Source organism: Arachis duranensis, chromosome 2 (assembly GCF_000817695.3).
Source record: "Arachis duranensis cultivar V14167 chromosome 2, aradu.V14167.gnm2.J7QH, whole genome shotgun sequence".
NCBI lineage: Eukaryota > Viridiplantae > Streptophyta > Magnoliopsida > Fabales > Fabaceae > Arachis > Arachis duranensis.
In genome coordinates, this window is record NC_029773.3 from 50,370,592 (window position 1) to 50,384,258 (window position 13,667).

The window sequence follows — 13,667 nt, forward strand, 5'->3', positions numbered from 1 at the left end:
AGAGCATTTGGACCATTTTCACTGAGAGGATGGGAAGTAGCCATTGACAACGGTGATGCCTTACATACAGCTTGCCATGGAAAGGAGTAAGAAGGATTGAAGGAAGGCAGTAAGAAAGCAGAGATTCAGAAGAGACAAAGCATCTCTATACACTTATCTGAAATTCTCACCAATGATTTACATAAGTATTTTTATCTTTATTTTCCGTTTATTTATCCTTATATTCGAAGACCATTATTACCATTTGAATCCACCTGACTGAGATTTATAAGATGACCATAGCTTGCTTCATACCAACAATCTCCGTGGGATCGACCCTTACTCATATACGGTTTATTTCTTGGACGACCCAGTGCACTTGCTGGTTAGTTGTGCAAAGTTGTGAAGAATGTGAGTGAACCATAGTAGTGTGCACCAAGTTTTTGGAGCCATTGCTAAGAATTGTTCGAGTTATGAATAGAGTAAATCACAATTTTGCCTACCAATGACCACGACCAATGGCTTAATCACTTACAGCCTTGCCATTGAAGGAATCATTCATTATTGAAGTAGTGAGTATGACTTGTTAATCCAAAAGAAGAAGCATCTCCGAAGGCTTAATTGACTGCTAATTACTATTTCAACATTCTATTGTTATTGCTTGTTTATGCGCCCACAACAAAAAATAACTATCTTTCTATTCATCTGATTAAGATCTACAGGATAACCACAACATGCTCAATCTGGCAATCCTCGTGGTATTCGACTCTCACTCACCCGAGGTATTACTTGGACGACCCGGTGCACTTGCTGGTTCAGTTGTGCGAGTCACAAATTCACGCACCATGCACCAAGCTCTGATGAAATTCCCACAAGTCAAGAGATCTCAAATTTGATCTACATCTTGTAATCTGGGATTCCAAACTTCGTTTTTACACCTATCTTCAAGTTTACTCTTGTGATTCCATCTGGGTGAGCACACTTCAGAATTCTCATCTGAATACCAAACATCCTCCCAAACCCATTCAATTTAGCATTCCTCCAACCATGGGGCCTAAGCCTTGAGAGTTCAACCTTAATGAGCCTTGAATTATATTACCAACCACTAACCATCTCCATTTTGCTCTTGAATCCACAAAGAGTCCTAAGTTGACCATCCATTTCAAGCAAACCATATTCAAGTGGGATAATAAAGCTTAAGGATAAAATTTTTACCCACTTAAATGAAGAAATGAATGGTAACCTAGGAAGAGATGTTTCCAACGGTATCGACGAAGAAATTTTCACTCCCGTCTACCCTTTTTGAAGGACTTCCACCACTTGATAAGATTCTTTAATCTCCACCTCTAGACAAGATCTCTCAGTTTCTTCCTCACCAACTTCTTCTCACTCTAAACCATCATTCAAGTCATATCTCAGAGGTAGCGTAAAGTCTACATCAACATCCATTTCAAATTCAATGGAGGAAGGTTCATCAAATTCAAGGATATCATTAGTTGATGTGAAACCATCGTCAATAATGGGACTTGTCATTTGCTCAACTTTTTTCCAATTCTTCACTATTCACAACATGCCTTGGAAGTTGCGCATTATCCTCCTCAACAACAATTTCAAGCTCAATTGACAACTTCCATAAAATCATCAATGTCACTAGTTAGTGTGAAAATATCTTCAATCTTGGAATCCACTTCTTGTCCAATTTCTCCTAAATCTTCAACCACTTCTTCATCTTCACTGATTTCAACTTTCTCCACTTGTTGCAATACATGCGTCCACTCCTTCTTCAACAATTGAGACTCTAACCTCTATTTCATACTACGCTCTTTGGTTGATTCTCCACATTCATCAATGGGAGTGTTTCAATTGTGTGAACATTTTGAGGCTAAGTGGGCTATAGCTTCAGCTAAAGCAACCATGATAGCATTTTGATGCTCAAGTGATTCTTGCCTTTCCCTTTTTGTCTCACTTTGCTCTTGAAGGAACGAAAAGAGAGTATCATCCTTGGGGGTTGGTGGTGGAAAGAAGGGTTCATTTTGTTGAGCTTCTTCTTGCTCCTTGAGAAATATGATTGCGTTAAGCTGATCTATTGCTTCCATGAGACGATCCTTTAGCTCTTGTTGTTCTTGGTTACTATAATTGGGATCAATTTTCTCTAGGGCCAATTCTTGCAGATACTCTTCCATGGAAATTAGTGGTGTAAAAGTTGGTTGATTGTATTAGAGTAGTCATTCTATACGGGAAGTTGTTCATAAGAATGGGCATATTGAGGTGGTATGTATGGAATTGGTGATTTTTGGGAGTATTAGTGTTGAAATGGTGGTGGTTCTAGGTATGGGTTGCATGGTTCATATGGTGATTCTTGAGGCACAAATGGTTGGTGATATGGTGGATTAAAATTATATGGAGGTGTTTGGTGGTATGATGGGACTTATGAGTATGGCGCTTGGGGGCTATGTTGAGGAGGTAGTTGTTAATAGGCATATGGTGGTTGAGCTTAATAACCATAGGAAGGTACACCATAGCCATTAGATTGGTACACATTATGGGATGAATTGTAATCATAAGAAACCAGAAAAGGTTGTTGATGAGCAGATATTTTATACGCTTTTTGGGGATAATTTCATGTAGATTTTAGTATGTTTTAGTTAGTTTTTAGTAGATTTTTATTAGTTTTTAGGCAAAAGTCATATTTCTGGACTTTACTATGAGTTTGTGTGTTTTTCTGTGATTTCAGGTATTTTCTGGCTGAAATTGAGGGAGCTGAGCAAAGATCTAATTCAGGCTAAAAAAGGACTGCTAATGTTGTTGGATTCTGACCTCCCTGCACTCGGAATGAATTTTTTGGAGCTACAGGAGTCCAATAGGCGCGCTCTCAATTGGGTTAGAAAGTAGACATCCAGAACATTCCAGCAATATATAATAGTTCATACTTTATGCGAAGATAGATGACATAAACTAGCATTCAACGCCAGTTCCATATTGCAGTCTGGCGTTCAGCGCCAAAAACAGGTTGCAAGTTGGAGTTCAACGCCAGAAATAGGTTACAACCTGGCGTTCGATTCCAGAAATAGCCCAGGCATGTGAGAAGCTTAAGTCTCAGCCCCAGCACACACCAAGTGGGCCCCAGAGGTAGATTTTTGCACTATTCATCTTAGTTTACTCATTTTCTGTAAACCTAAGCTACTAGTTTAGTATTTAAACAACTTTTAGAGACTTATTTTGTATCTCATGACATTTTTAGATCTGAAACTTTGCGCGAAGATAGATGACGTAAACTGGCGTTCAACGCCAGTTCCATGTTGCAGTCTGGCGTCCAGCGCCAGAAACAGGTTACAAGTTAGAGTTCCACGCCAAAAACACGTTACAACCTGGCGTTCAACTCCAGAAACAGCCCAGGTATGTGAGAAGCTTAAGTCTCAGCCCCAGCACACACCAAGTGGGCCCCAGAGGTAGATTTTTGCACTATTCATCTTAGTTTACTCATTTTCTGTAAACCTAAGCTACTAGTTTAGTATTTAAACAACTTTTAGAGACTTATTTTGTATCTCATGACATTTTTAGATCTGAACTTTGTACCTTTTGATGGCATGAGTGTCTAAACTCCATTGTTAGGGGTGAGGAGCTCTGCAGCGTCTCGATGAATTAATGCAATTATTTCTGTTTTCCATTCAAAAATGCTTGTTCCTATCTAAGATGTTCATTCGCGCTTCAATATGAAGAAGGTGATGATCCGTGACACTCATCACCTTTCTCAATCCATGAACGTGTGCCTGACAACCACCTCCATTCTACATTAGATTGAATGAGTATCTCTTAGATTCCTTAATCAGAATCTTCGTGGTATAAGCTAGAACCCATGGGCAGCATCCTTGAGAATCTGGAAAGTCTAAACCTTGTATGTGGTATTCCGAGTAGGATTCTGGGATTGGATGACTGTGACGAGCTTAAAACTCGCGAGTATTGGGTGTAGTGACAGACGCAAAAGGATCAATGGATCTTATTCCGACATGATTGAGAACCAAAAGATGATTAGCCGTGCTGTGACAGAGCATTTGGACCATTTTCACTGAGAGGATGGGAAGTAGCCATTGACAACGGTGATGCCCTACATACAGCTTGCCATGGAAGGAGCCTTGCATTTATGAAAGTGAGAAAGCATTATGTTGCAGGAATTCAGAGGACAAAGCATCTCCAAAACTCCAACATATTCTCCATTACTGCATAATAAGTATTTATTTCATGCTCTTTTACTTTTTACAATTAAAACTAAAAATTATTATTGATATTATATCCTGACTAAGAATAATAAGATAACCATAGCTTGCTTCAAGCCAACAATCTCCGTGGGATTCGACCCTTACTCACGTAAGGTTTTACTTGGACGACCCAGTGCACTTGCTGGTTAGTTGTGCAGATTGAAAAGTGTGATTGCAATTTCGTGCACCAAGTTGATGGCGCCGTTGCCGGGGATTGTTTGAGTTTGAACAACTGACGGTGATTCTTGTTACTTAGATTAGGAAACTTTTGTCTTTTTGGTTTAGAGTCACTAGGATTGCATCTCTATTATTCCTTTTAAAAAATTTTCAAAAATATTTTTTTTCTTTTCTTTAATTGAATTTTCATTTTTTTATGACATTAGTGTCATGTTCTAAGTTTGGTGTCAATTGCATGCTCTTCTTCGTCTCTCAATTTTTGAGTTGCATGTTCTTTATTTTTTCTTGATCTTCAAATTGTTCTTGTCAATTTTTCTTGTTTGATCTTTTGTTTGTCTTGTTTTGTGTCTTTTCTTGTTTTTTTTTTGTGCTCTTTCAAAATATTAGTTTTCAAAAAATTATTTTTATTTATAAAAAAATACCTCTTTAAAACACGTTACATTTATAGCTCAATTGGCTAGAGCGTTGGTTTATGTTCTTGGTGATTGGGTATCTTCTTTTTAAAACTTTTTCAAAAATAATTTTTCTTTGACTAAATCTTGTGCCAAACTTTAAGTTTGGTATTTTCTTGTTAATTTCTCTTTAGTTTTCAAAAATTTTAAATTGGTTTTCTAAAAATTTTAAGTTTGGTGTTCTTTCTTTTGTTCTTGTTGTTCTTGTGAATCTTCAAAGTGTTCTTGAGTCTTCTTTATGTTTTGATCTTAAAATTTTTAAGTTTGGTGTTCCTTGGTGTTTTTCCTCCAAAATTTTTTAAAACAAGGAAAATTAGATCTAAAAAATTTAAGCCTTGTGTCTTTTGTGTGTTTTTTCTCTTTCATCAAAAAAATTCAAAACTCAAAAAAAAAAACATCTTTTCTAACTATTTTTAAGCAATTATTTCGAATTTCAACTTTAATTTTTAAAATTATAGCTTTTTCAAAAATATTCTAACCACTTTTTCTCTCCTCATTTTTTTTGAAATTTTTTTAAAAATATTTTTAAAATCTTTTTTTATTTTATTTTAACTTTTATTTTATTCCATTTTATTATTTCAAAAATTATTTTTCTTATATAATCAAATAAATAAAATAAATCCTCATCATTTTCCTTTCTCCATCATGGACCTAAGTGAAAATGAACAGTCCAGAAGGACTCTGGGGTCATATGCTAACCCCACTACTGCTTCATATGAAAGTAGTATAGTATACCCTCCATTGGAGTTAGTAGTTTTGAGTTGAATCCTCAGCTCATTATCATGGTGCAGCAAAGTTGCCAATATTCCAGTCTTCCAGAGGAAGAACCTACAAATTTTCTGGCACAGTTTTTACAAATTGCTGACACAGTACATGATAAAGAAGTAGATTAGGATGTCTACAGGCTATTACTGTTTCCATTTGCTGTAAAAGACCAAGCTAAGAGATGGTTAAATAACCAACCTAAGGCTAGCATAAAGACATGAAAACAGCTGTAAGAAAAATTCCTGAATCAATAATTCCCTCTAAAATGGATGACACAGCTAAGGCTGAGCATCTAAGGCTTTAAACAAGGAGATAATGAATCCCTTTATGATGCCTGGGAGAGATACAGAGAGATAGATGCTCAGAAAATGCCCTCTGAAATGTTTTTAGAGTGGGTGCAGTTAGACATCTTCTATTATGGGCTTACAGAGAGAGCTCATATTTCTCTAGACCACTCAGCTGGTGGATCTATACAGATGAGAAAGACAATAGAAGAAGCTCAAGAGCTTATTGATACAGTTGCCAGAAATCAGCATCTGTACCTAAGCAGTGAACCTTCCATCAACGAAGAGGCTAAAATAGTAACTGCTGAACTCAGTCCTGCAGATCAAGCTACTGAATTCAATCAGTAATTAGATTTTCTAACAAAATAGTTAGTCGAATTCAAGGAAATATTGCAAGAAACAAGAATGGCTAATATGAATATGGAAGTGCAGTTGAAGCAAACAGAACAGCAGTTATCAAAATAAATAACAGAAAAATGCCAAGTAGTTCAATTAAGAAGTGGAAAAATATTAAATACCTCACATCAAGGCAGCATGAAGCAAAGAAATGAACAGACTGCTACCCGAAATCCCTCTAAGGACAGTCAGAGCCCATAGAGGAATAATTATGGCGCTCAAACGCCTGAAAACGGGTGGAAAGCTGGTGTTAAACGCCCAACCCATGCTCAGTCCTGGCGTCCAACGCTAGAAACAAGCAAGGAACTGGCATTGAACGCCCAAAGGAAGCTCAGTTCTGGCGTTCAGACGCTAGAAACAGGTAAGGAGTTGGCGTCTAACGCCACTCCAGCTTCCACCCTTGGTATTCAAACACCAGTGGGGGATCAGACACATACAAGTGATGATAGCAACTCCTCTAAAAAGGCTTCTCAACCCACGGCTGTAGGCAATAAACCTGCAGCAACTACGGTTGAAGAATACAAAGCAAAAATGCCTTATCCTCAGAAACTCCACCAAGCAGAACAGGATAAACAATTTGCCCGCTTTGCAGACTATCTCAGGACTCTTGAAATAAAGATCCTGTTTGCAGAAGCACTTGAGCGAATACCCTCTTATGCTAAGTTCATGAAAGAGATCTTAAGTCATAAGAAGGATTGGAGGGAAACTGAAAAAGTTTACCTCACTAAAGAATGCAGTGCAGTCATTCTGAAAAGCTTATCTGAGAAGCTTAAAGATCCCGAAAGCTTTATGATACCATGCACATTAGAGGGTACTTGTACCAAGCAAGCTCTATGTGATCTTGGGGCAAGTATTAACCTAATACCTGCAGCTACTATCAAAAAGCTTGGGTTGACTGATGAAGTTAAACCAACCTGGATATGTCCCCAACTTGCTGATGGCTTCATTAAATACCCATCAGGCGTAATTGAAGACATGATTGTCAAGGTTGGGCTATTTGCCTTTCCTACTGACTTTGTGGTGCTGGAAATGGAAGAGCACAAAAGTGCAACTCTCATTCTAGGAAGACCTTTCCTAGCAATTGGATGAACCCTCATTGACGTCCAAAAAGGGGAAGTGACCCTAAGAGTCAATGAGGACGAGTTTAAGTTGAATGTTGTCAAAGCTATGCAGCATCCAAACAACAGAGAGAATAATAGAACCTCTGAAAATCCCTCAGGAAGAGGAGAAACCTCCCAAACCCGAGCTCAAACCATTACCACCATCCCTGAAATATGCATTTCTGAGAGAAGGTGATACCTTTCCTGTAATCATAAGCTCTACCTTAGAGCCACATGAAGAGGAAGCACTAATTCAAGTGCTAAGAATACACAAGACAGCTCTTGGGTGGTCCATCAGTGATCTTAAGGGCATAAGCCCAGCCAGATGCATGCACAAGATCCTATTGGAGGGTGACGCTAAGCCAGTGGTTCAACCACAAAGGCGGCTGAATCCAGCCATGAAGGAGGTGGTGCAGAAGGAGGTCACTAAATTACTAGAGGCTGGGATTATTTATCCTATTTCTGATAGCCCCTGGGTAAGCCCTGTCCAATTCGTCCCTAAGAAGGGTGGTGTGACAGTGGTCCATAATGAAAAAAATGAACTGGTTCATACAAGAACAGTTACAAGGTGGCGTATGTGTATTGATTACAGAAGGCTCAATACAGCTACCAGAAAGGATCATTTTCCTTTACCATTCATAGACCAAATGCTAGAAAGACTAGCAGGTCATGAATACTATTGCTTCCTGGATGGATATTCAGGTTATAATCAAATTGCAGTAGATCCCCAAAATCAAGAGAAAACAACATTCACATGTCCATCCGGCGTATTTGCATACAGAAGGATGCCATTTGGCCTGTACAATGCACATGCAACCTTTCAAAGGTGCATGCTCTCTATTTTCTTTGATATGGTGGAAAAATTTTTGGAAGTCTTCATGGATGACTTTTCAGTATTTGGAGACTCATTCAGCTCCTATCTTGACCATCTAGCACTTGTTCTAAAGAGGTGCCAAGAGACTAACCTGGTTTTAAACTGGAAAAAATGTCACTTTATGGTGGCTGAAGGAATTGTCCTTGGGCACAAAATTTCGAACAAGGGAATAGAAGTGGATCAAGCGAAGGTAGAGGTAATTGAAAAATTACCACCACCTGCCAATGTTAAGGCAATCAGAAGCTTTCTGGGGCATGTAGAATTCTATAGGAGGTTTATAAAAGATTTTTCAAAAATTGCCAAACCTCTGAGTAATCTGCTAGCTACTGACACGCCATTTATCTTTGATAAGGAGTGTCTGCAGGCGTTTGAGACTCTGAAAGCTAAGCTGGTCACAGCACCAGTCATCTTTGCACCAGACTAGACACTACCATTTGAACTGATGTGTGATGCCAGTGACCATGCCATTGGTGCAGTGTTGGGACAAAGTCATGACAAACTTTTGCATGTCATTTACTACGCCAGTCGTGTTTTAAATAACGCACAGAAGAACTACACATCCACAGAAAAAGAGTTACTTGCAGTGGTTTACGCCATTGACAAGTTTAGATCTTATTTAGTAGGATCAAAAGTGATTGTGTACACTAACCATGCTACTCTTAAATATCTACTTACAAAGCAGGATTCAAAACCCAGACTCATCAGATGGGTGTTGCTTCTGCAAGAGTTTGATATAGAAATAAGAGACAGAAAAGGGACAGAGAACCAAGTAGCAAATCACCTGTCCCGAATAGAACTAGTAAAAGGGGCGTCCCTCCCTCTTACTGAGATCTCTGAAAACTTTTTGGATGAGCAACTCTTTGCCATCCAGAAAGTGCCATGGTTTGCAAACATTGCAAACTACAAGGCAGTGAGATTCATACCCAAAGAGTACAGTAGGCAGCAATCAAAGAAATTGATTACTGATTTAAAGTACTATCTTTGGGATGAACCATATCTCTTCAAGAGATGTGCAGACGGAGTAATCCATAGATGTGTGCCTAAAGAAGAAGCACAGAAGATCCTCTGGCACTGCCACGGATCATAGTATGGAGGATATTTTTGAAGTGAGCGAACAGCCACAAGAGTTCTCCAATGTGGCTTCTACTGGCCTACACTCTATAAAAACTCCCGAGTGTTTGTACTTAATTGTGACAGTTGCAAAAGATCCGACAATCTACCTCACAGTTATTCCATGCCTCAACAAGGGATCTTGGAGATTGAATTGTTTGATGTATGGGGTATTGACTTCATGGGGCCTTTCCCACCATCCTACTCAAAAACTTATATTCTGGTGGCAGTGGATTATGTATCCAAATGGGTGAAAGCTATTACAACACCCACTAATGATACTAAGGCAGTGCTGAAATTCCTTCAGAAACACATCTTCAACAGATTTGGTATCCCTAGAGTACTAATCAGTGATGGGGGCACTCATTTCTGTAATAAACAGCTTTACACTGCTTTGGTTCGATATGGAGTTAGCCACAGGGTGGCCACTCCATATCATCCACAGACAAATGGGCAAGTTGAAGTCTCTAATAGAGAACTTAAAAGAATTCTGGAATGGACTGTGATTAACCGTAGAAGGGATTGGGCAAGAAGCTTGGATGATGCTCTGTGGGCATACAGAACAGCATTCAAGACTCCTATAGGGACCTCTCCATACCAGTTTGTGTATGGAAAAGCCTGTCACTTGCCAGTGGAACTGGAACATAAGGCCTATTGGGCAACCAGATTCCTAAACCTTGATGCCAAGTTAGCTAGAGAAAAATGATTGCTCCAGTTAAATGAGCAAGAGGAGTTCAAACTCAATGCTGTCGAGAATGCAAAAATTTACAAAGAGAAAGCAAAAAGATGGCATGATAAGAAACTATCATCCAGAGTCTTTGAGCCAGGGCAGAAAGTTCTGCTGTTTAATTCTAAGCTCAGATTATTCCCTAAAAAATTGAAATCCCGGTGGAGAGGTCCATATGTGAGTACAAGTGTATCACCATATGGATACGTGGAGCTTCAAGATAATGATTCTAACAAAAAGTTCATTGTTAATGGATAGAGAGTTAAACATTATCTTGAAAGCAATTTTGAGCAAGAATGCTCAAAACTGAGACTTGATTAAAGCTCAGTAATAGTCCAGCTAAAGACAATAAAGAAGCGCTTGCTGGGAGGCAACCCAGCCATTTACAAAGCTTATTTGTTAATTAGTTGATTTTTACAGATTTATGTCAATTATCTTCAAGGTAAAATAGAAATTGCTTGAGTTCACAAAGTTACAGAAGGATTCGCAGGATAAAACAGCAAAAAGGAAGCTCACTGGTGCGAAAAAGCCAGTAAGAGCTGTTTTGGGTGTTGAACGCCCAAAAGAAGCATCTACTGGGCGTTCAACGCCAGTAAGGATAGCCATCTGAGCGTTAAACGCCAGAAAGAAGCATCTTCTGGGCGTTGAACGCCAAAAAGAAGCACCTTCTGGGCGTTTAACGCCAGAATTTCCTAGCGTTCAACGCCAGCTAGAAGCAACAGCTGGGCGTTGAACACCCAGGAGAAGCTACAAATGGGCATTAAACACCCAAACCATGCAGCGTTTGGGCGTTTAACGCCAGGATTGTGGGGAGGAGGTAAATTCATTTTCAATTCACATTTTTCTAAATTTTTATGTTCCAATTCATAATTTCTTGCATAAACATGTTACAAACTCTCATCCTTCAATTCCAAAAATTTTAATCCTAATTTCTAAAATCCCTATTTCATCAAATGTATCTTAATTCATAAACACAAATCCTTTTCAAATCGTCTCCAACTTCTTCTCAAATCTTTTTCAAATTAATCCTAAATCTTTTTTCTAAAATTCAGATTTATCTTTTTCAAATATCTTCTATATCTTTTCAATTTTCAATTATATCTTTTTCCTATCATATTTATCTTTTACAAATCATATCTTCTATCTTATCTTTCTTCAAAATTTTTGAAAACCCACCCCCTCCCTTTAAATCCACATTCGGCCTCTCTCATCTCCCCAACAATTCGAAAACTAGCTCTCCTTCTATCCCTCTCCTTTCTTTTCTTTTGCTTGAGGACAAGCAAACTTCTAAGTTTGGTGTGTTTATCCGTGATCACTAAACCACACCCACTAAGATCATGGCTCCTAAAGGAAAACAACCCATTCCAAGAGGCAAGAAAGATAGTATTCCAAAATCACTTCGAAATCAAGGGAAGTTCTTAACCAAAGAACATTCAGACCATTACTACAAAATAATGGGTCTAAGGTCAGTGATCCTGGAAGTCAAATTCGATATGAAAGAATATGAATATCCGGAGATCCAAGAGCAAATTCGAAACAGGAGCTGGGAAATCCTAGCTAATCCTGAAACAAAGGTGGGAAGAAACATGGTTCAGGAATTCTACGCTAATCTGTGGCAAACAGACAGGCAGAAAATATCTGGAACTGCCCTCTATGACTATCAGACCTTGGTCAGAGGAAAGATTGTTCACATCCACCCTGACAAAATCAGGGAGATCTTTAAGCTACCTCAGCTGAAAGATGACCCAGACTCCTTTAATAGGAGAATGATGAGAACAAATAAAGGCCTGGATAAGATTCTAGAGGACATATGCCTCCTTGGAACCAGGTGGACCACCAGCACCAAGGGCGTCCCAAATCAACTCAAGAGAGAAGATCTCAAACCAGTCGCCAGAGGCTGGCTGGATTTCATTGGGCGTTCTATACTGCCCACTAGCAACCACTCTGAAGTCACCATTGAAAGAGCAGTAATGATCCACTGCATTATGTTGGGAAGAGAAGTGGAAGTTCATCAGCTGATTTCGTGTGAACTTTACATAATTGCAAACAAGAACTCTAAAGACGCTAAATTGGCTTATCTAAGCTTAATATCTATGCTATGTAAAGATGCTGGGGTGAAGATGGGAATAACTGAGTATATCTCAGCTGAGCGACCAATCACCAAAATATCAATGGAAAAACAACAAGTGCAGGATGACCCCATCAAGAGGAGAGCACAAGAATTCCTCTTAGAAATCCCTCAAATTGAATACTGGGAGCATCTTGAAGCATCTGTTACCAAGTTGCAAGAAGCTATGGACCAAATAAAGGAAGAACAGAATAATCAAAATAGCATGCTTTGCAAATTGCTTGGGGAACAAGAAGAGCAAAGGCGTGACTTGAAGGAACTTAAGCGTCAAAAATTATCTCTTGAAGGACCAAGCACCCCACAGACTAGAGGAACATCCACTTCCCAAAATAAAGGTTTTTGAGTCCTAATCTTAGCTTTAACTCTGTGATATTTGTTCTTACAGGAATTTACCTTAGCAGTTATATAAGAGTAGTAGTAATTAGTATATCTATAATTAAGCTATAAGTTATTTTTCTCATCATCATCAAACATGAATAAAATATTAGATTTTTAGAATAAAGAGGCAATTTATTTTTTTTTTTGAGTTCTTAATATAAAAATTCTAATTATTTATATGTGGTGACAATACTTTTTGTCTTCTGAATGAATGCTTGAACAGTGCATATTTTTTATACTGAATTTCATGAATGTTAAAATTATTGGCTCCTAAAAGAATGATGAACAAGAGAAATATTATTGCTGATCTGAAAAATCATGAATTTGATTCTTGAAGCAAGAAAAAGCAGTGACAAAAAAAAAAGCAAAAGAGATAAAAAAGCCAATAGCCCTTTAAACCAAAAGGCAAGGGTGAAAAGGATCCAAGGCTTTGAGCATCAATGGATAGGAGGGCCCAAGAAAATAAATCCAGACCTAAGCGGCTAAATCAAGTTGTCCCTAACCATGTGCTTATGGCATGCAGGTCCAAGTGAAAAGCTTGAGACTGAGTGGTTAAAGTCGTGATCCAAAGCAAAAGAGTGTGCTTAAGAACTCTGGACACCTCTAATTGGGGACTCTAGCAAAGCTAAGTCACAATCTGAAAAGGTTCACCTAGTTATGTGTTTGTGGCATTTATGTATCCGGTGGTAATACTGGAAAACAAAGTGCTTAGGGCCACGGCCAAGACTCATAAAGTAACTGTGTTCAAGAATCAACATACTCAACTAGGGGAATCAATAATACTATCTAAATTCTGAGTTCCTATGGATGCCAATCATTCTGAATTTCAAAGGATAAAGTGAGATGCCAAAACTGTTCAGAAGCAAAAAGCTACTAGTCCCGCTCATCTAATTAGAATCTGAGCTTCACCTGAAATTCTGAGATATTATTGCTTCTTAATTTCTTTTTATCCTATTTTATTTATCTAGTTGCTTGGGGACAAGCAACAGATATTTTATACGCTTTTTGGGGATAATTTCATGTAGATTTTAGTATGTTTTA